Here is a 20,054-nt window from a genome sequence, read left to right as displayed (position 1 = left end):
CACCACACCAGCCGGCAACATATTCCATAGGATCATTACTCTCTGGGAAAGTTGAACAGCCTAACATCCAGTCTATTCCTACCTCTGCGGAGTCTAACCCCAAGTCCCGTGCTCCTCCCAATCTGGCAAACTGGAATAATCTATATCTAGGCACTCATACCAGTCCTGGGGTGGGAAACATTGAAGTGGCGCGTGTGTTCTTCCAATGACTTGCATCCTGTGCGGATCGTCTGGTTTGTCTTTAGGGAACTAATAATTACTTTCCTTGTTTGTTAAAGTTGAGGCGAGTCCAATAAGATCTTTCCACCATTGGCAACATAAACTGCTTGGAGATGCCGGGTTTGAAAGTGGAGCCTTAGAAATGCAAATGCGCACTCTACCACTGAGTTACATTCCCACCGGCAGAACTGTAATACATTAGAGGAGCTCAAGGTCTTGAAATATCCTCGTAGGCCTCTGCTACAATGTGACTGAGCTTTTCCAGTCCAGTCCAACCGAAAGCAGGTCGCTGAGAAGGAAGAATTGGGTGACTCCTTGGGCTCTTCCCTCTGGGACAGAGAAGACTTAGAGGAGACCTCATGGAGGCCTTTAACCTAATGAAGGTGCTTAAATCATAGAATCACAGAATGTTACAGAACAGCCGGGGCCATTTGGCCTGTCGTGCCTGTGCCGGCTCTTTGAAAGAGCTGTCCAATTTCAACCCACACTCCAGATTTCTTCCCATATCCCTGCCAGTTGATTAACTTCAAATTCACATCCAATTGCCACTTGAAGTTGCTATCGAATTGGATACCAACACTTTTTAGGTAGTGCGTTCCTGAACTTAACAAAGCCTCCTTGTGCCATATTATAGTAGATCTATGACCTTTTGTTAACGACCCACTTGCTAAACGAAATCGTTTCTCACTACTTGCTTTATCAAACCCGTCATGTTTTTGCATATCTCTGTTAAGCCTCCCCTTAACCTTCTCTGCTCTAAGGAGAACAATCCCAGCGTCTCAGTTCTCTTCCACTTAACTAAAGTCCCATATCTCTGCTGGCATTCTGCTCAAACTCCTCTGCACCCTCTGCAAGGCCTTGACATCCTTCCTAAAGTGTGGTGCTTGGAACTGAACACAATTCTCCAGCTGAGGCCTAGCCAGTGTTTTATAAAGTTCATAATGTTCTAGAGTCTATGACAGGTTTAGGACAACTTCCTTGTTTTGTACTCAGTTCCTCTATGAATAAAGCAAAGCATCCCATAGGCCTCTTGTCGTGCCCGGCCACCATCAAAGGTTAATCTACACTTCACAATTCTCCGTGTTAAATTTGATCTGCCATGTATCTGCCCATTTCACCAGTCTGTCTTCTACATGATGCGGTGTCTACCACAGTCAAGAACCTTTCCAGCTCCCTCTTGAAGGGGATCCGAGAGTCAGGACCCACCACACGAGCCAGCAACCCATTCCAGAGGGTCGCTGTACCCTGGGAAAATTGAACGGCCTAACATCCGGTCTATTCCTATCTCTGCGTAGTCTAAAAGCATGTCCCGTGGTACTCCCAATCTGTCGAACAGGAATAATTTACAACCCAGCAGGTAATCCAGTCCTAGCTTGGGAGCGAATGAAATGGTGTGTGGGCTTCTTCAGTGAACTACATCCTGTGTGGATTGTGCGGGTTTGTCTCCAGGTAAAGAAAGTTTTCACTGTCCTTGTGTGTAAAGGTGAGGCGAGATCAAGAGGCTCTTTTCACAATTTGCGGACAATTGACAATGTAAAATACCTGGAAATATGAGGAATTGATCCCAGGACCTCAGACAAACAAAGCATGCGAACTGCCACTGACATACATCTCCAATGACAGCCGCCAATCTTTAGAGGTAAACATGTGTGTATTCTGTATTGTCTCTCCCAGTTAACCAGCTGCCCAGAAGTGATGAGTTTAAATCCCAGTGTAACAGTTTAGGAAACTGAATCTTAAATTGGCGGAATTGATGGGCTGGCTGCAGGAAACCGATCAGGATTCAAGCGGGTCATCGTAAAAAGTGGACTGGATAATAAACGACTTTCAGGGAAGAGAATGATTACACACTGTATGGGGCGAATTGTCACACCGTCGGGTGGAATGGGGCTCTAGGGAATTAACAGCCCGTTTCTCAACCAGCACGATTTTTGTTTCCATGGACTGTAGATATCTCTCAATATTCAACATAACCAGACCTCTATTTAACAAACCGGTTACCAGTTTTGGATATTCCAGTTTTATTTTCAATCGACTGCAATGTGCAACGGTCAAGGAATCTTGGGCTAAGAGCATCCCAGTAAAAGAGCCCACAGGATTGTGGCTTTGCGAAATAGAAAATTAATGATTGATGCAATAGGGGGCACTCTTCTGAGAATTGGGTTCAGTCACTTTGCTGTTTTATTTTGCTGACTTTTGAGCGCTTGATATTGACACTGAAGTGGGAACAGTTTACTTCCCAGCTCTAGAATTCCTTGACCATCATGTGAGCTAAGGTTCTAGCTAATCAAATATCATTGGCGGTGTAGTTCTGGGTATATAGTCCAATCTAGCCCCTTCATGCAGTGATTATTGTCTAATATTCAACGGTTTCCACGTTGGAACTTGCAACGATAAAATCCATATTTCGTTGCAGCTTGTACAAAACTCAGTGCTGTTGCTTTAATTTTGTGGACCATCTCACATCCTCCCAGCCTTTTGTTCCGCTCTCATTGTTTCAATGCTTCCTCGTATGAACTTCTGCGAGGCGGAGCAAGAGACTCAGTCGCAGTTCTTTACAGCTCTCGTGTCTCAAAGTAGCACACACAAGAACATAGATACTTCCGCCTTGTTCCTGCTGTTTGGTGAGTCGTGAAACAATGTTTATACATAAATTACTGGATGTAGCTGTGAAATCGCTGACAGAGCAACTGTAAGCGTGAGAGTGGGACTGAGCCCGGCGGTGTCCGATATCCGATAGTTTAGTGCGTGAAAGCAACACCTAGTTTGGTGTGGAGCACTTTAGATTGGAAAGTTATCGGAGCAGTTACATACATGTGCTGAATTCTCAGCGGGTAACGGTGAGAATGTGCAACTGGTATTAGTTTTCGGGAGAGGTGAGCGATTTAGGGGGGGAGAGATAAGCAGAGAGAGTGCCCGCTGCTGATCGTTAGCTCATGGTCCCGTTGTAAAGTGTTGATTAATGGATGTCCACTGAGAACACTGTCAGTATCCATGTCTACACCATCTGTCATCAGAGTGTTCACGGACACACAGCGTCTGAGCTCAGACACGGAAAGTGTCCGCTCTACCAAAGGGCAAAACAGAAAAGCGCCGCCCTTACAACCGTCTTCCAGTGTGAGTCGCCGCCTTCATAAAAGAAGGGACAAAAATTAGAGAAACTGAACTAAAACGGTTAGGTTTATGTCTGAGGATTCACAAAGGTGTTCAGTTCAACTAAATGTTCTTCTGTCGACTCTGTAACGCTTGATAATTTGCTGAACAGAACAGGAATGTGTCCAGTGAGCAAAGGATAAACTTTTCCGGCCGGCACAGACAGGGCGGGCCGAAGTGCCTCCTGTGCTGTGGGCTTCTATCATTCGGGAGATTTGGAGCGATAAAGAGGAGAAAAAAATATTAACAGTCAGTGGATATTCCAGTAAATATATTTGAGCTCTTTCGTTGGTGCCTAGACACTGTTCTTTCTGTGAGCAGCTTAGTTCCTCTTTCTTTGAAGTAAAGCTCCTTCGAGTTGAAACAATTCCCTTCCATTATGACACCGAACTGCTGCTACCGTTCTCTGCAGTATTGACCATTTTCCCTTTGTTTGCTTATTAGCATTCTCTTTTCCATCTTGCATCTCTATTTAAGGCGCTTTGTGATATTTGTGAGCGTGTGTGTACTGTCTGTGCAACTTAACGTTCCCGGTGAATAATTCAGGCAGCTTTCAGATCTGGAAATTTAACTCCACTTCCTCATTCAGTCTACTGCAGCTGTGCATCTCACTGAGATGCGGATCTGCACAGTGGGCGGAGTCTAATGTCCTTCCGCAAACACCGTGCAGCAGCTGCCTTTTGTGCTCAGAATTAATCTCTTAAACTACAATATTATCAATCTCAATTGCCACCGTTAATGCCACCATTCATTCCAGAATGGAGCTTCTACGCTAGACTTGTCAATGTGTTTCGTGGTGTGGTCGCATGTGGAGATCTGTACAGATGCTCAGCGTTTGCACACACACTACCCAGCTGCTTCACTTTGTCTTTCAGTGATGGTTTAACTCAGTCACAAAATGGACCGTTTGTGTATCTGATCATAACATTACGCTGCTTTGTGTCATTATGACCAGTAACAGATCTTGATACTAGCATTGAATTATTCGAATTGTTTACAAATGGTCATCGCAATATAATTTTTAGTTAGAATCATGGAAGCTTACAGAGCAGAAGGAGGCCACTGAGCCCCTTGTTTCTGTGTCAGCTCTTTGAAACAGCTTTCCAACCTAGTCCCAACCTCGGGCATTTAACCCATACCCATGCAAATTAGTGCTCTTCATGTACATGCCCAATGGTCTTATGCAGGTTCCTATGGAGTCTGATTCCACCACCCTTTCAGGTGGTGTGTTCCAGATCTTAACAGCCCTCTGTGTCAAATCATTTCGCCTAATTTCCCCTCTGGCCCGTTCGTCAATTATTTGAAACATTTGATCTTTGGTTGTCGTCCCACTTGCAAGATGAAACAGTTTATTGATACTTGCTCTAACAAATGGCCATATTATTGTGAATACCTCTATCTGGTCTCCCATTAGCCGGTTCTGTTGTAAGGAGAACAATTCCAGCTTCTCCAATTGAAGTCCCTCACCCCTAGTTTCATTCTGGAAACCTTCGCACTACCCTGCCAACCTCTTAACATCGTTCCTAAATTGTGCTGCTTAGAATTGTACACAATACTCCAGCTGAGGCCTAACCAGTGATTTGTAAATGTTTAGCATGACTTCCTTGTTCATGTATTCAATGCCTTTTTTTTGAAAGCCTATTATCCCATATACGTTCTTTACTGCCTTTTCAACTTGCCCTGCCGCCTTTAATGATTTGTGAGTATGTACCCCAGGTTCCGTCTGCTCCCCCCCCCCCTTAAAATAGTGTGATTTACATTATACTGCCTCTCCATGGATTTTCTCCCAAAGTGCTTCACTGCACAGTTAGCCGCAGTAAATTGCACCTGGCAAATGTCTGTCCATTTCACCACTCTGACTATATCCTCCTGAAGTCTGCTGCTATCCTGCTCACCATTTACAAACTTGCCAGATTTAGCATCAAACGCAATATTTGAAATTATACCCGTTATAAACAATTCCAGGTCATATATAGATAACAGGAAAGCCAATGGTCTTAACACCGACCCCTGGGGTACACCACTGCGTACATGGTCAGAAAATCATCCGTTCATCACTACTTTCTGCCTGTTATCCCTTAGCCATTTATGAACACTATTCACCACCGTCCCTTTAATACCACGTGATTCTGCTTTTCCAGTGAGTCTGTTATGTGATACATGATTGAAATTCCTGATACACAACATCTACTGCATTACCTTCATCAACTCTCATTATTACTTCATCAAATAACTCAATCAGTTCAGGCAAACACGATTATACTTGAACAATGTACATTAGTAAGGACAGCTGGCTATCCCTTATTAAACCATGCTTCTGTAAATAAGAAATAATGCTGTCAATGACCGTGGTTTCCACTCGTTTTCTCACTATTGAAGGTAGACTGATTAGCCTGCAGTTACCAAGTTTATCGCTCTCTCCGTTTTTCAACAGCCAGTGACATTTGCAATCCTTCAATCCTGTGGCAAATCTCCCATTTCCAAGGAGGATGGGAAGATTGTGGACAGAACTTCTGCTATCTCAGACATAGCTTCGCTCAGCAACGTAGGATGCATCCCATATGGACCAGGTGACTTGATATCTTTGAATGATTCTAACAGATTTAGCACCTCATTTCAATCAATTTTTATCCAATCTAATATATACTCCCATGTTTCTACTGCTACAGCATCCTCGTCTTTTCTGAAGATAGATGCAAAATATTCATTCAGTACCTTAACCATACCATCAGCCTCGAGAAGAATATTTCCTTTTTGACCCTAATCGGCCTCACCATTCCTTTAAATATCCTTTCAGTTTTTATATATTAAAGATTGTTGTATTCCTGCTAATGATACCCGCTAACCTGTTTTCATAATCGCTCTTTGCCCTTCTTATATTGTTTTAAATTGCAGCCTGCTCTCTCCAGATTTTACGCGGTGTTCTGCTGCACTTGACATTTGTCATAAGCCTGCTGTTTCTTTTTAGTTTAACAGTTATTCCCTTTCTCATCCAGGCACTCTAGCTTCTGAAGCCCAATCTTTGTTCCTTGTGGGCAGATATTTGGTTCGTACCAAGTGGAACAGCCACAGATTCTTCTGTCTCTCCACATAACTGAAGTCCACCATCACTGGAACCATTCTGGTAAATTTCCTCGGCACCCATTACAAGGTCGTGACATCTTTCATAATGCGTGGTGCCCAGAATGGAACACAGTGCTCCAGCTGAGGCCTAACCAGTGACATACAAAGGTTTAGCAAACTTCCTTCCTTTTGCACTTTATAACTCTATTTTAAAAGCCAAAGATCTTAAAGTTTGTTTAAATTATTGACCAACTTATCTTGTTGATGTGCACGCTGAATCACCTGTACCATTTTTTAATTTCCTTTATATTGTCTCTTCTCATTCGTCTTACCAAAACTCATACGTCACATTTATCTGCATTAAATGTCATCTGCCATGAGTCTGCCTATTTCATCACTCTGTCTTTGCCCTCCTGAAGTCTGCTGCTATCCATCTCATTGCTTACTACAATTTCAAGTTTACAACATTTCCAACCGTGCTTCAAGCAGACTTGCTTTTTCGAAAGAAGAAATGTAAAACACAAGGATTTCATTTTCCTGCAAAGGGGATTTAAATCTTGTAGTTTCGATTCCGTTTACTCATTTTATTTTTCGGGAATCTGAAACAAACTACATTGATTTCAAGGCACAATTACATTTGTAGCACAATACAATGCTAAGAGTCGGTTTTTATGCTCCTATTTCACACATTGTGTCTGAGTCACGCCCCCTAATTTATAGTTTAGGAGATTCGAGGTGGAATCTTATCACTCATGTAATTTAAGAGACTGGAATTCAATTTTATTAATGGATGAATGTCTAAGAATCAATCTGTTACTGTACTTGTAACTATCAAAAGGGAATTGGGTAAAAGCTTTAATAGAGAATACATGCAGGGCTATGTGCAAAAAGCCTATGAAAGGGCCTAATTGGATTGGTCATTCAAAGTGCTGCACAGGCATGTTATAGCTAGTGGCATCCTTCTCTGCTCTAAGGTTCTATAATTTTATGATTTTATCTGTGGTGGTAAACAAGTTATTAACTAATTATATGGCTTAAAACATATCAGAGAGATTCTCACAATGCATTATCCTTCAATATGTTTAGCCTGAGTCTTGGTTCTGACGCCCGGTTGTTAATGTCAGGGGTTAAATTCCTCAGTGTCCGAGGTGAAGATCTTCTGAGCTGAAACCAGAGGTTTCCGTTGTAAGCATTTCCTCTCACTGTTGACTGCAGCCTGCAGTACTTTCCTGTTCTTTGCTTATCGGTATTTCAATCCTCTTCTTTGTTTCATGCAGATTACACCAGAACAATCCCAGCTTTTCTCATCTCTCCTCATAACTGAAGTTCCTCATCCCCAGTACGATAATGGTAAATGTCCACTTCACCTTCACTACTCTAAGGAGAGCAATCCCATCTTCCCCAGTCTCATCCTGAAATCCCTCATTCCCTGTATATTAGTGATGAATCACCGCTTAACATTCTCTCCTCGAAGGAGAAAAACATTCATTTTTCACTAAACTCTCCACGTTACTGAAGTTGCTCAGGCCTGGTGCCGTTCTGATGAATCTCCCATTAAACCTAAACATTGTAAGGTGACAAATCCAAGCTTCTCTTGTCTCTCCACATAACCGAAGTCACTAAGATTAGGACCATCCGTTCAGATGCCTCTGCTACATCCCACAATTCCTCTGCTCACAGCGTTCAATCTCCTCTGAGGTTCCGCCCACTCTGAGCTCTGATTCTGAGTCTTTCCCCAATATCTCTCCTGTCCCCACACATGCTCTTCAGCTTATTAGTTTGTCTATGAAACCCATTACCTTGGCGTTGACCATATTCTAAGTAAAAAGCTGACCATCTAACTTCTGTTGAGGCCTGAAACCAGCTGAAATATTCTTTTCAGTTACTATCATTATCTTGCAAAACTGCATTGTGGGTGATAGTTTACTACGATGTATCCCATTCTGTTTGGCTGATGTCCCTAAACACATCCTTTTTTCTAGTTTAGAAAATGCTAATGGAGTATGAATTTTTTATTTTTATTTTAATAATTTGAATGGAAGCGTATTAATACATGAAAATATGGAGTTTCAGTCTGCTACTGCACCACACATGGTGGTGGTTTATCCAATAATTAATTAATTATTCGGTTGACAGTGTATGAGAAAGATTGCCACAATGTATTTCTTTCAATGTGTTTAAACACATTCTTGGTTCTGATGCACTGTTCTTACTGTCAGGGGTTAACTTACTTTCTGTCCAAGCTAAAGCGCTTCTGAGCTGAAACCACAGGCTTCCGTTTACAGCTGTAACTGTGAACTTCAGCCTCAAATTAAATAGAATTACATAGAATTTACAGCAAAGAAACAGGTCAATCGCCCCAGCACGTCTGAGTTGTTGATTATACTCCACACCAGCCTCCCCCACTGTAATTCATCCGGCACTATCAGCATGTCCTCCTATTCCTTTCTCCCTCATGTTCCCAACTAGCTTCACCTGAAATGCTGTAATGCTATTTTTCGCACCTACAGCATGTGGCCCCATGGTCCTTTTAATGTCCACTCTCTGGGTGAAGAAGTGTCTTCTAAATTCCTTATTGGATACGTTGAACTGAATGTTCATGTCTCTGTTTATAAAGCTCTATTAAATTAGTTACTGGACTAGATTTGGAGAATAGTGCATTTTATCAGGAGAATAGTGGAGCATGTTGATCTCCCAATAGCTCACTTAGTTCCTGTAATACAGAGCTAAGAAATACATAAAAGTAAGGCTCAATGATCAACATCGGCTCCTTGCTGAGTTCCCTGATCTCCATCAAGGGGAGATACTGGCGCTACAATTCAGCTCAGTGCTCCCAGGCCACTGAAGGAAGCCTCGGCCTAATGTCGTGATGTCGCTCTTTGATATCTGTTGCATGCTGTTAAGTGAGAATGCGCGGTAGAAGGGTGCACTTCTTCCGGGCTCACCACTGCTCACCTCAGGTCTGCACTCAAACATGAACAGATAATGCGGGGGGTATTGAAGGGCAGCATTCGCAAATCAGCATCTTGAGATTTGGAGAGAAATTGGTTGAGAAAATTTTTAACACAGTCAGTGAGAATTCTATTAAATATATTTTTAGCTACTCCGTTGGTTCTGAGAAATTTTTCCTCCTGTTATTAGCTTAGTTTCTCTTTCTTTAAACTAAAACTCTTTGGAGTTGAAATCGCTGCCTTCCGTTTTGACACCAAACTGCTGTTACTGTTCTCTTTAATACTAATCATTTATAGTTTATTTGCTTACTTTTATTTCTTTTTACCACCTTGCAATTCAACTTCAAGCTATTTGTGATATCTGTGAGCTTGTCTGAACTTTCAGTAGAACTAAATGCTTCTGACGTGTAATTCAGACAGCGTTCAGATGTAGGAACTTAAATTAACTCCAATTGCTGATTCAGTAAGCTAGGTTTGGCAATATCAGAGATAACCACTTTCAAAGTGAGCGGAGACTAATGACTTTCAACAAACACAGTGCTGCAGCGGCCCCTTTTATTCAGAATTTTTTTCTTAATCTCAAACGTTTTCAATCTCAATCCCCATCGTTAATGTATCCAACCATTCCTTATTGGAGCTCCGCCGCTTGCATTGCCATTCTGTTTCAGGGTACGGCAGCATGTGACGATCTGTAAAGATGCTCAGTGTTTGCACCCACACTCCACCCAGCTGCTTTCCTTTGTCTTTCAGTGATGATTTCACTCAGTCACATAATGGACAGCTTCTGTTCTTTGAACAGCTTTTTCCGCAATGTTTTATAGTCAGCCCAAGAGCATATTGTGAATCTTGCCGTGGGTTATTGGCATTATTTACAAACAGACATCTGGACAGAACTCATTTAACTGAATATTAGAGTCTTGCAGCACTGTAGGAGGCCATTCCCCCCGTGTTGCCTGTACAGGCTCTTTGAATGAGCTGCTCAATTTAGTCCCCGACCCGAGCATTTAGTCATAGCCCTGAAAATTAATCCTCATCAAGTATATGGCCAATTGCCTTTTGAAATATCCTGTGGAATCCGGTTCTAACACACAGTCAGTTGTGCGTTCCAGATCTTCGCAACCCGCTGTGTAAAATAAATCTCCGCATTTCACTTCTAGTTCTTTTGCAAATTATTTTAAATCTTTGACGTCTGGTTACTGACGCACTTCCCATTGGAAACAGTGTTTTCCTTACTTTAAATGTGGAACCCGCTACCACAAAAATATAAGGACATAAGGCAAAGGAGCTGGAGTAGGCCATTTGGCCAATCGAGCCTGCTCCGCTACTCAACAGGATCAAGATTGATATTCCACCTCAACTCAACCTTCTCGCACAACCCATAACCCTTAATTCCCCTAGATCCCAAAAAGTTATCGACTTCTGTCTAGAACATCATCAACGACTGAGTCTCCACAGCTCTGTGGTTTAGAGAATTCCAGAGATTCATCACTATCTGAGTGAATAACTATCTCCTCATCTCAGTCCCCTTATTCTGAGACTGTGACCCCTGGTTCTTGTCTCCGCAGTCAGGTGTACCTTCCTCCCTACATCTACCCTGTCAAGCCCTGTAAGAAAGTTGTCAGTTTCAATCAGATCACCTCTCATTCTTCTGAACTCTAGAGACTATCAGCCAATCCAATCAATCTCCCCTCATGGAATAATCCCACCAACGCAGGAAACAGTCTGGTGAACGGTCCTTGCATTCCCTCTATGGCAAGTATATCATTCCTTTGGTAAGGAGACCAAACCTGTACACAATACTCCAGATGTGGTTTCACTAGGGTCCGATATACCTGCATTGAGAGACTTGATTTCAATGTTATTAATACTTGGAATGTCTGGGAATCAGTCTGTTACTACACCTCTAATTGTACGTGTCAAAAGGGAATTGGGTAAATGTGTCAAAGGGAAAACTTTGCAGTGCTATGTGGGAATAAATATATGAGATGGACTAATTTGTTTGGTCTGCCAAAAATCCAGCACAGGCACGATGGGCCGAATGTCCTCTTGTTCTGCTGTAGGTTTCTTTGATTTTCTGATTCTATCTGTGGAGGTAAACAATAATTAACTAATAATATGGCCTAAACCATGTGAGAGAGATTTCCACAATGCATTTTCATTCAATATTTTTAGCCTCAGTCTTGGCTCTGATGCCCTGCTCTTACTGTCAGGGTTTAATTCCTCAGTGCCCGAGGTGAAGCGCTTCTGAGCTGAAACCACAGTTTTCTGTTGTAAGCATTTCCTGTTACCGTTAGCTTCAGCCTGAAATATTTTCATATTCTTTGCTTATCGAAATTTAAATCCACTTCTTTGTTCCACGCAGATTGCAGCTGAACAACCCCAGCTTCTCTCACCTCTCCACTTAACTGAAGTCCCTTTCCCTGGTACCATACTGGTAAATCTCTACTTAACCTTCTCTGCTCTAAGCAGAAGTTTCCCACCTTCCCCAGTCTCTCCACGTAACTGTAGACCCTAATCTCCGGTATCTTTCTGGTAAATCTCTCCTAAGCCTTCTCTGCTCTAAGGAGGAAAATTCCAGTTTCTCTCATCTCTCCACCTAACTGAAGTAGCTCAGCCCTGGTATCATTCTGGTGAATCTCCCCTTAAATCTCTGTGATCTAAGGCAAACAATCCCAGCTTCTCCAGTCTCGCTACATAACCGCAGTCACTAAGATTTGGACCATCCGTTCAGATGTCACTGCTACATCCAACAATTCCTCTGGTCACCACTTTCAAACTCCTCTGAGGCTCCGCTCTCTCAGAGCTCTGATTCTGAGTACTTCCCCAATATCTCTCCTATCGCCACAAATGATCTTCTACTGTTTAATTTGCCTATGAAACCCGCCAACTTGGCCTTGACCTTATTCTCAGTAGCAGCTGACCATCTCACTTCCTTTCAGACCCGAAACCAGCTGCAATTAAGAACTATCAGTCTTTTCAGTTACAGTCATTCTGTTGCAAAACAGCACTGACGCTGGTAGAGTCCTCCGATTATCATATTCTGTAGATCTGAGGTCCCTAAACACAACCACGTTTTATAGTTTACAAGAAGCGAGTGGAATTTGAACTAACTTTTTTGCATTTTAATAACTTGAATTGAATTGAATTCTATTAATATATGAGAGTATGGAGCATCAGTCTGCTTCTGCACCACACATGGTGGAGGTTTATCCAAGAATTAATGTATTATTCGGTTGAAAGTGTATATGAAAGATTACCACAATGTGTTTATTTCACTGTGTTTAAACACATTCTTGGTTCTGATGCACTGTTCTTACTGTCAGGGGTTAAATTACTCTCTGTCCAACGTGAAGCGATTCTGAGCTGAAACCACAAATTCTGTTTACAGCATTTGCTGTCACTGTGAACTTCAGCCTGAAAATAAATAGAATTACATACAATTTCAACCTCTGTGTGATATTTGTGAGCTTGTGTGTACTGTCTGTAGAACTAACGGCTTCTGGGGAGTAATTCAGGCAGCGTTCAGATCAAGCAACTTGTATTAACTTCACTTCCTCATTCAGTAAACTCGATTTGGCAATATCAGAGATACCTGTCTTCAAATTGGGCGGAGAGTAATGACTTTCAACAAACACAGTGCTGCAGCCGCCCTTGAGCTCAGAATTTATCTCTTAAACTCTAGCGTTTGGTATGTCAATTTCCAAAGTTAATACCTCCAGCTGTTCCATAATGGAGCTCCGCCACTTGCATTACCATTCTGTTTCGGGATATGGCAGCATCTGGAGATCTGTAAAGGTGCTCATTGTTTGCACAAATACTTCACCCTGCTGCTTTCTTTTGTCTTTCAATGATGGTTTCATTCAGACTTCTACTGTTCTTTGAACAACTTTTTACGTGATTTTATATCCTTAGCCCCAAGAGTATATTTTGATTCTTGCCGTGGATTATTGGCATTCTTTACAAACGGACAGCTGGATAGAACGAATGTAACTGAGTAATAGAGTCTTGCAGCACTGAAGGAGGTCATATCCTCACAGTGCCTGTACAGGCTCTTTCAATGAGCTGCTCCATTTAGTCCCACACCCGAGTATTTTCCAGATAGCCCTGAAAATTAGTCCTCTTCAAATACATGTCCAGTTGCCTTTTGAAACCTCCTGTGGAATCTGATTCCAACACACAGTCAGTTGTGCGTTCCAGATCTTAACAACCCGCTGTATAAAATAAATCTCCTCATCTCGCTTCTCGTTCTGTTGCCAATTATTTTAAATCTTCGACGTCTGGTTCCCAACGCACTTGCCATTGGAATGTTTTTCCCTAGCACAGTAACATAAGGACATAAGAAATAGGAGCAGGAGTAGGCCATGTTGCCATTCGAGCCTGCTCCGCCACTCAACAGGATCATGATTGATCTTCTACTTCAACCCGACTTTCCCGCACTATCCCCATATCCTTACATTTCATTAGTTCCCAAAAAATCATCGACCTCTGTCTTGAATATGCTCAACAACTGAGCATCAAGAGCTCTCTGGGTAGATAATTCCAAAGATTCACCACCCTCTGAGTGAAGACATTTCTCCTGATCCTAAATGGTCAACCCCTTATTCTGAGATTGTGGCACTGTGTTTCTGATTCCCCAGCCAGGGGAATCATTTTTCAGTATTAACCCTGTCAAGCTCCATAAAAGTTTTATATTTTTAATTAGATCACTTCTCATTCTTCTAAACTCTAGGGAATATAGGCGTAATCTACTCAATCTCTCCTCATACCGCAATCCCCTAACCTAGGAACCAGTCTAGTGAACCTTCGGTGCAATCCCTCTAAGGTAACTATGTTTATCCTTCGGTGACGAGACCAGTAGTGCACACAATACTCCATGTGTGGCCTCACCAAAGCCCTGTATAATTGTAGTAAGATCTTTACTCTTTTACTCTAATCCCTTTGTAACAAAAGCTAACATACCATTAGCTTTCCTAATTGATTTCAGTACCTGCATGTTAACAATCTGTGATTCATGTACAAAGACATACAGGGCCCTCTGAATGCAAACATTTCCCAGGCTCTCATCATTGAAAAAGTGTTCTGCCTCAACCTCACTTTCCAACAGTATCCCCATATCACATGATTTTTTTAATATCCTAAAATCTATCGATCTCTGATTTGAATATGATCAACGACTGAGCCTCCACAGCCCTCTGAGGTAGAGAATTCAAAAAATTCGCCACCCTCTGTGAGAAGCAATTTCTCCTCATCTCATTCTTAAATGGCCGACCCTTTATGTTGAGACGGTGACCCTTCTTCTATTCTACTCAGCCAGGAGAAACATCCTCCCTGCATGTAACCTGTCAAGCCCAGTAAGAGTTTTATATATTTTAATGTATTCACCTCTCATTCTTCTAAACTCCAGAGAATATAGGCCTAATCTACTCAATCTCTCCTCACCGGACAATCCCCCCATCCCAGGAATCAGTCTGTTAAACCTTCGTTGCACTCCCTCTATGGCAAGTATATCCTTCCTTAGGTAAGCAGACAAAAACTGCACACAATACTCTAGATGTTGTCTCACCAGGATACTATCTAATTGCAGAAAGATGTCTTTACTCTTATACACAAATCTTCTTTTAATAAAGGCCAACATATCACTTGCTTCCTAATTGCTTGCTGTACCTGCATGTTAACCTTCTTTGATTCGTTTACAAGGTCACTCCGGTCCCTCTGAACACAAACACTTCCCAATCTCTCACCATTTAAAAAATACACTGCTTTTCTATTTTTCCTATCAAAGTGGATAAATTCACATTCTCCAAATTATATTGCTGTTGGACCGAATGTCCTATTTCTGTGCTGTGTATTCTAAGTAATTCTCTATAATGTAGTTACTGTATCAAAATCCCTCATGATTTAGAATACCACTATTACGCATCGCCTTAACCATCCCTGCTCTAAAGAAAAGAATGCCAGCTACTCCAATTTATCCCCATAACCGAAGTCCCTCATGCTTAGTACCATCCTGGAAAAGCTCACCGGTACCCTCTCCAAGACCCTGACAACCTTCCTAAAGTGCAGTGCCAGAATTGGACACAATAGTCCAGCCCAGGGTTATTCAAATATTTACCATGACTTCCTTGTTGTTGTATTCAATTACTCCGTTTTCACAGCCAAGTATCCCTACGCTTTCTAAATCACTGTATATGTTTGGAGAAGGCAGAACAAAGGGGACGAAACGCTATTGAGAGCTCAGGATATGTTAGGTGGAATATTAAATATCTTACTGCATTTGAATTAACTAAATTATAATTTTATTATTAAATGAATATATGGAGAAACAGTCTGCTACTGCATCTAATATGGGGGTGTATAAGTATTCTGAAAGCGTATCAGAAAAATTGCAAAAATATATTTGCATTCAATTTGTTTGAACACATTCTTGGCTCCCATGCACTGTTGTTACTGTCAGGGGTTAAATTCCTCTGTGTACGAGATGAAGTGCTGCTGAGCTGAAACCACAGGTTTCCGTTGTAAGCAGTTGCTCTCACAGTTAACTTCAGCCTGAAATGGTTTATAGTCTGTACTTATCGCATTATACTTTCTTCCTTCTTCCATGCAGAATACACCCGTATCGTGATATTAGTGACAAGTGAAAAAATCTTTGTAACAGCACCTGTGTCCAGTAAATGCAAACTCCATTCGGTTCCAGTACTTTTGGTTCCATTTCCTCCTTCAGTATGCTCGAGCTGTCCATTACACTGACATATAGATCTGCACAGTGGGAGGAGGATAATGTCCTTCCATAAAGATAGTGCTGCAGTTCTCTTTGTGCTCAGTATTTACACCTTAATCTCCAACTAACTCATGCACAAAATTGTGTATGTGCACCGCCAGGGCTCTACATAAGAACGTAGGAAATAGGAGCAGGAGTAGGCCATACGGCCCCTTGAGCCTGCTCCAACATTCAATAAGATCATGTCTGATAATCGACCTCAACTCCACTCTCCTGCCAGGTCTCCATATCCATGGTGGCAGGGATGACGTATGAGGAGAGGTTGGGTCGATTGGGCTTATACTCGCTGGAGTTTAGAAGAATGAGAGGGGATCTCATTGAAATTTATAAAATTCTAACAGGACTGGACAGACAGGATGCAGGAAGGATGTTCCCGATGGTCGGGGAGTCCAGAACCAGGGGTCAGAGTCTAAGGATAAGGGGTAAGCCATTTAGGACAGAGATGAGGAGGAATGTCTGCACCCAGAGAGTGGTGAACCTATGGAATTCTCTACCACAGAAGGCAGTGAAGGCTAATTCATTAAATATATTTAAGAAGGAGTTAGATATATTTCTTAAGGCTAAAGGGATCAAGGGATATGGGGCGAAGGCAGGGACCGGATACTGAGTTTGGATGATCAGCCATGATCGCATTGAATGGCGGAACAGGCTCGAGGGCCGAATGGCCTACTCCTGCTCCTATCTTCTATGTTTCTATGTTTCACACTCAGTCACATCCTCCTGTCCCTGACCACTGACCAAATCAGAAGACCCTATCCTAAGGGGTGTGACTGCCTCCTGGAATAAAGTGTCCAGGTAACTCTCGGCCTCCCTGATGCATCGCAGAGTCTGCAGCTCGGCCTCCAGCTCATCAACTCTGAGCCGAAGCTCCTCGAGCCGCAGACACTGATCACAGACGTGTTTGTCCTGGATCAGACTGGCGTCCAGGAGCTCCCACTTACTGCAGTCGCAACACATCACCTGCCCTGCCATCTTTATTGAGTCTTAATTAATTAATTTTATTACCCTACTACACCCAATTAGATTTATTACTGCTAGTACAATTTACTAATACGAATGAAACCTTACAATTACTAATACATTTCCTGGGCTTTAAAAGATAAGAGAAGTGAGCAAAATACTCACCAACCAATCACTTACCCTTTTCCCTGTGATGTCACCTTTTATTTATCTCCGAATGCTGTTGGGAGATTTCACAGAGCCGAACCCCCACTGATTCTCTGTCCCCTCTCGTGCAGCATTTTAAATTCTGCTCCCCTGGAGGCTGAGAAAGATAGATAAAGAATGGAGCACCTCCCCCCACTCCTCACCTAACTCCCTTTCTCATCAAACACGCAGGCTTACACTCTGTGTAAAGTTAAAACACATGGGATTGGGGGCAAGGTATTGACTTGGATAGCGAACTGGTTGGCAGACAGGAAGCAAAGAGTTGGAATAAACGGGTCCTTTTCCGAGTGGCAGGCAGTGACTAGTGGGGTACCGCAGGGATCGGACCTTGGACCCCAGCTATTCACAATATATATTAATGATCTGGATGAGGGAACTAGATGTAATATCTCCAAGTTTGCAAATGACACAAAGCTGGGTGGGCATGTGTGCGGTGAGGAGGATGCTGAGAAACTCCAGGATGATTTGGACAGGTTGGGTGATTGGGAAGAAGCATGGCAGATGCACTATAACGTGGATAAATGCGAGGTTATCCACTTTGGTGTAAAAAACAGGAAGGCAGATTATCATCTGAATGGCAATAGATTGGAGAAGGGGAAGTGCAACGAGACCTGGGTGTCCTTGTGCACCAGTCGCTGAAGGTAAGCATGCAGGTATAGCAGGCAGTTAAGAAGGCAAATGGTATGTTGGCCTTCGTAGTGAGAGGGTTTGAGTACAGGAACAAGGGTGTCTTGCTGCAGTTGTACAGGGCCTTGGTGCGACCACATCTTGAGTACTGTGTGCAGTTTTGGTCGCCTTATCTGAGGAAGGATATTCTTGCCATGGAGGGAGTGCAGCGAAGATTCACCAGACTGATACCTGGGATGGCAGGAATGGCGTATGAGGAGAGATTGCGTCGATTGGGCTTGTACTCGCTGGAGTTTAGAAGAATGCGAGGGCATCTCATTGAAACTTAAAACATTCTAACAGGACTAGACAGACTAGATGCAGGAAGGATGTTCCCGATGGTCGAGTAGTTCAGAACCAGGGGTCACAGTCTAAGGATAAGGGGTAAGCCATTTAGGACTGAGATGAAGAGGATTTTCTTCACCCAGAGAGTGGTGAACCTGTGGAATTCTCTACCACAGAAGGCAGTAGAGGCCATTTCATTAAATATATTCAAGAAGGAGTTGGATATATTTCTTAAGGCTAAAGGTATCAAGGGATATGGGGAGAAAGCAGGGACCGGGTACTGAGTTTGGATGATCAGCCATGATCGCATTGAATGGCGGAGCAGGCTCGAGGGGCCGAATGGCCTACTCCTGCTCCTATCTTCTATGTTTCTGTGTTTCTATGTTTCTGTTCCAAGCTGCACTGCATGACAAACTGCACTCAGTTGTGAATTACAATTCTGTACTGGACGCTGGATTTACTGAGTTATTTTCTATCAGTAAATCTATTTCTGAATTTCACGATGGCAGTTGAATTAAATGATTATCGTTTAAGTATAAACTGATGAAATGATACGTAAATCTTATATTTTAATGATTATTAGTAAAATTATTTTGTGTTGTCAGAAAATTTTCTTGTTGGTCCCATGATCCAGGTGTATAGATACATACAATTCGATAACAGTAACAGATTTAGATGGTTTAAGAGAATCTGATTTTCAGCGGTCACAGGGTGTATCTCCAACAATGTGACTATTTTATCGATGTATTTCTGTAGATGCGGCTCTGCTTAATGTTCTGTACAGCTGGAACTGACGGTGGATTCAGTGAACCCACAGTGTCAGGTCTGGTGGTGTAAAAATCCGTTATTGGAATCGCAGCTTCATGGTTAGAAACACTGGCTGAATGTTCAGGGTTAATGTTCCTCACTAAACTCCGAACATGTGATGTTGGTTTTGTTATTACCGTTTTCAGTTATTTTCGGTGCGTGATTTCCTCTGTTGCCAGGGTAACAATCTGTCAGATCTCAGTACAAGAGGTCTTGGCTCCAATTTACATCTGAAAGACTGTGAAACATTCAGTGTAAACTCCTGTCTATGTACTCGGCAGTCCAGGAGTAGGAACCTGTTGTTTCTGAGCAGTAGGTTATGTAGATACATATAATTGGTAAGGTTTCCTCTTGCCATGGTTTAGTAACGTTCTTTTTTAAATTTGATAACCTCTGTCACAATATATTTTTGAGTCGGGAATATTGTTCCACATGCTATTCAGTTCTGGGCACCGCCCCTCAGGAAAGAGATGGTGGCCTTGGAGGGGATGTAGCGCCGATTCATCGGATGATACCTGAGCTAAAAGGGTTAAATTATGAGGAGAGGTTGCAAAGACAAGGCTTGTATTCCCTTGAATATAGAAGATCAAGGGGTGATCTAATTGAGGTGTTTAAGATGATTAAAGGAGTTGACAGGATAGATAGAGAAAAACTATTTTTCCTCTGGTGGGGGAGTCCTGAATAATGAGGCTTAAATTCAACTTAGAGCGAGGCTGTTCAGGGGTGATAGAATCATAGAATAATTGTCATGGCACAGTAGGAGGCCATTCGGCCCGTCCAGCCAGTGCTGGCTCTCTTCAAGAGCACTTCAGCTCAATCCCCCGCCCTTTCTCCGTAGCCCTGCAATTTTTTCAGGTAATTCTCTAGTTCCATTTGGATGCCAGAAAGCATTTCTTAACTCAAAGGTTAGTAAAAAGCTGGAAATCTCTCCCCCAAAGAGCTGTTCAGGCTGGGGGACAATTGAA

At 42.5% G+C, this 20,054-nt stretch overlaps 1 long non-coding RNA gene across 1 annotated transcript; it reads left to right on the top strand.

Annotated features, from left to right (window-relative positions):
- Nucleotides 1-2,425: 2,425 nt before the first annotated feature.
- On the top strand, nt 2,426-9,079 carry LOC147102545 (uncharacterized). The gene is made up of 3 exons (XR_015073022.1): nt 2,426-2,843; nt 5,807-5,942; nt 6,369-9,079. It is a non-coding gene; the product is annotated as an uncharacterized LOC147102545 (long non-coding RNA).
- The last annotated feature ends 10,975 nt before the right edge of the window (nt 9,080-20,054 follow it).

The sequence above is a fragment of the Somniosus microcephalus genome, chromosome 21, assembly GCF_052327205.1.
Source record: "Somniosus microcephalus isolate GS21.2 chromosome 21, FLI_Smic_1.0, whole genome shotgun sequence".
NCBI lineage: Eukaryota > Metazoa > Chordata > Chondrichthyes > Squaliformes > Somniosidae > Somniosus > Somniosus microcephalus.
The sequence above is the reverse complement of the archived record's forward strand: the minus strand, read 5'-3'. Positions and strand labels throughout refer to the sequence as shown.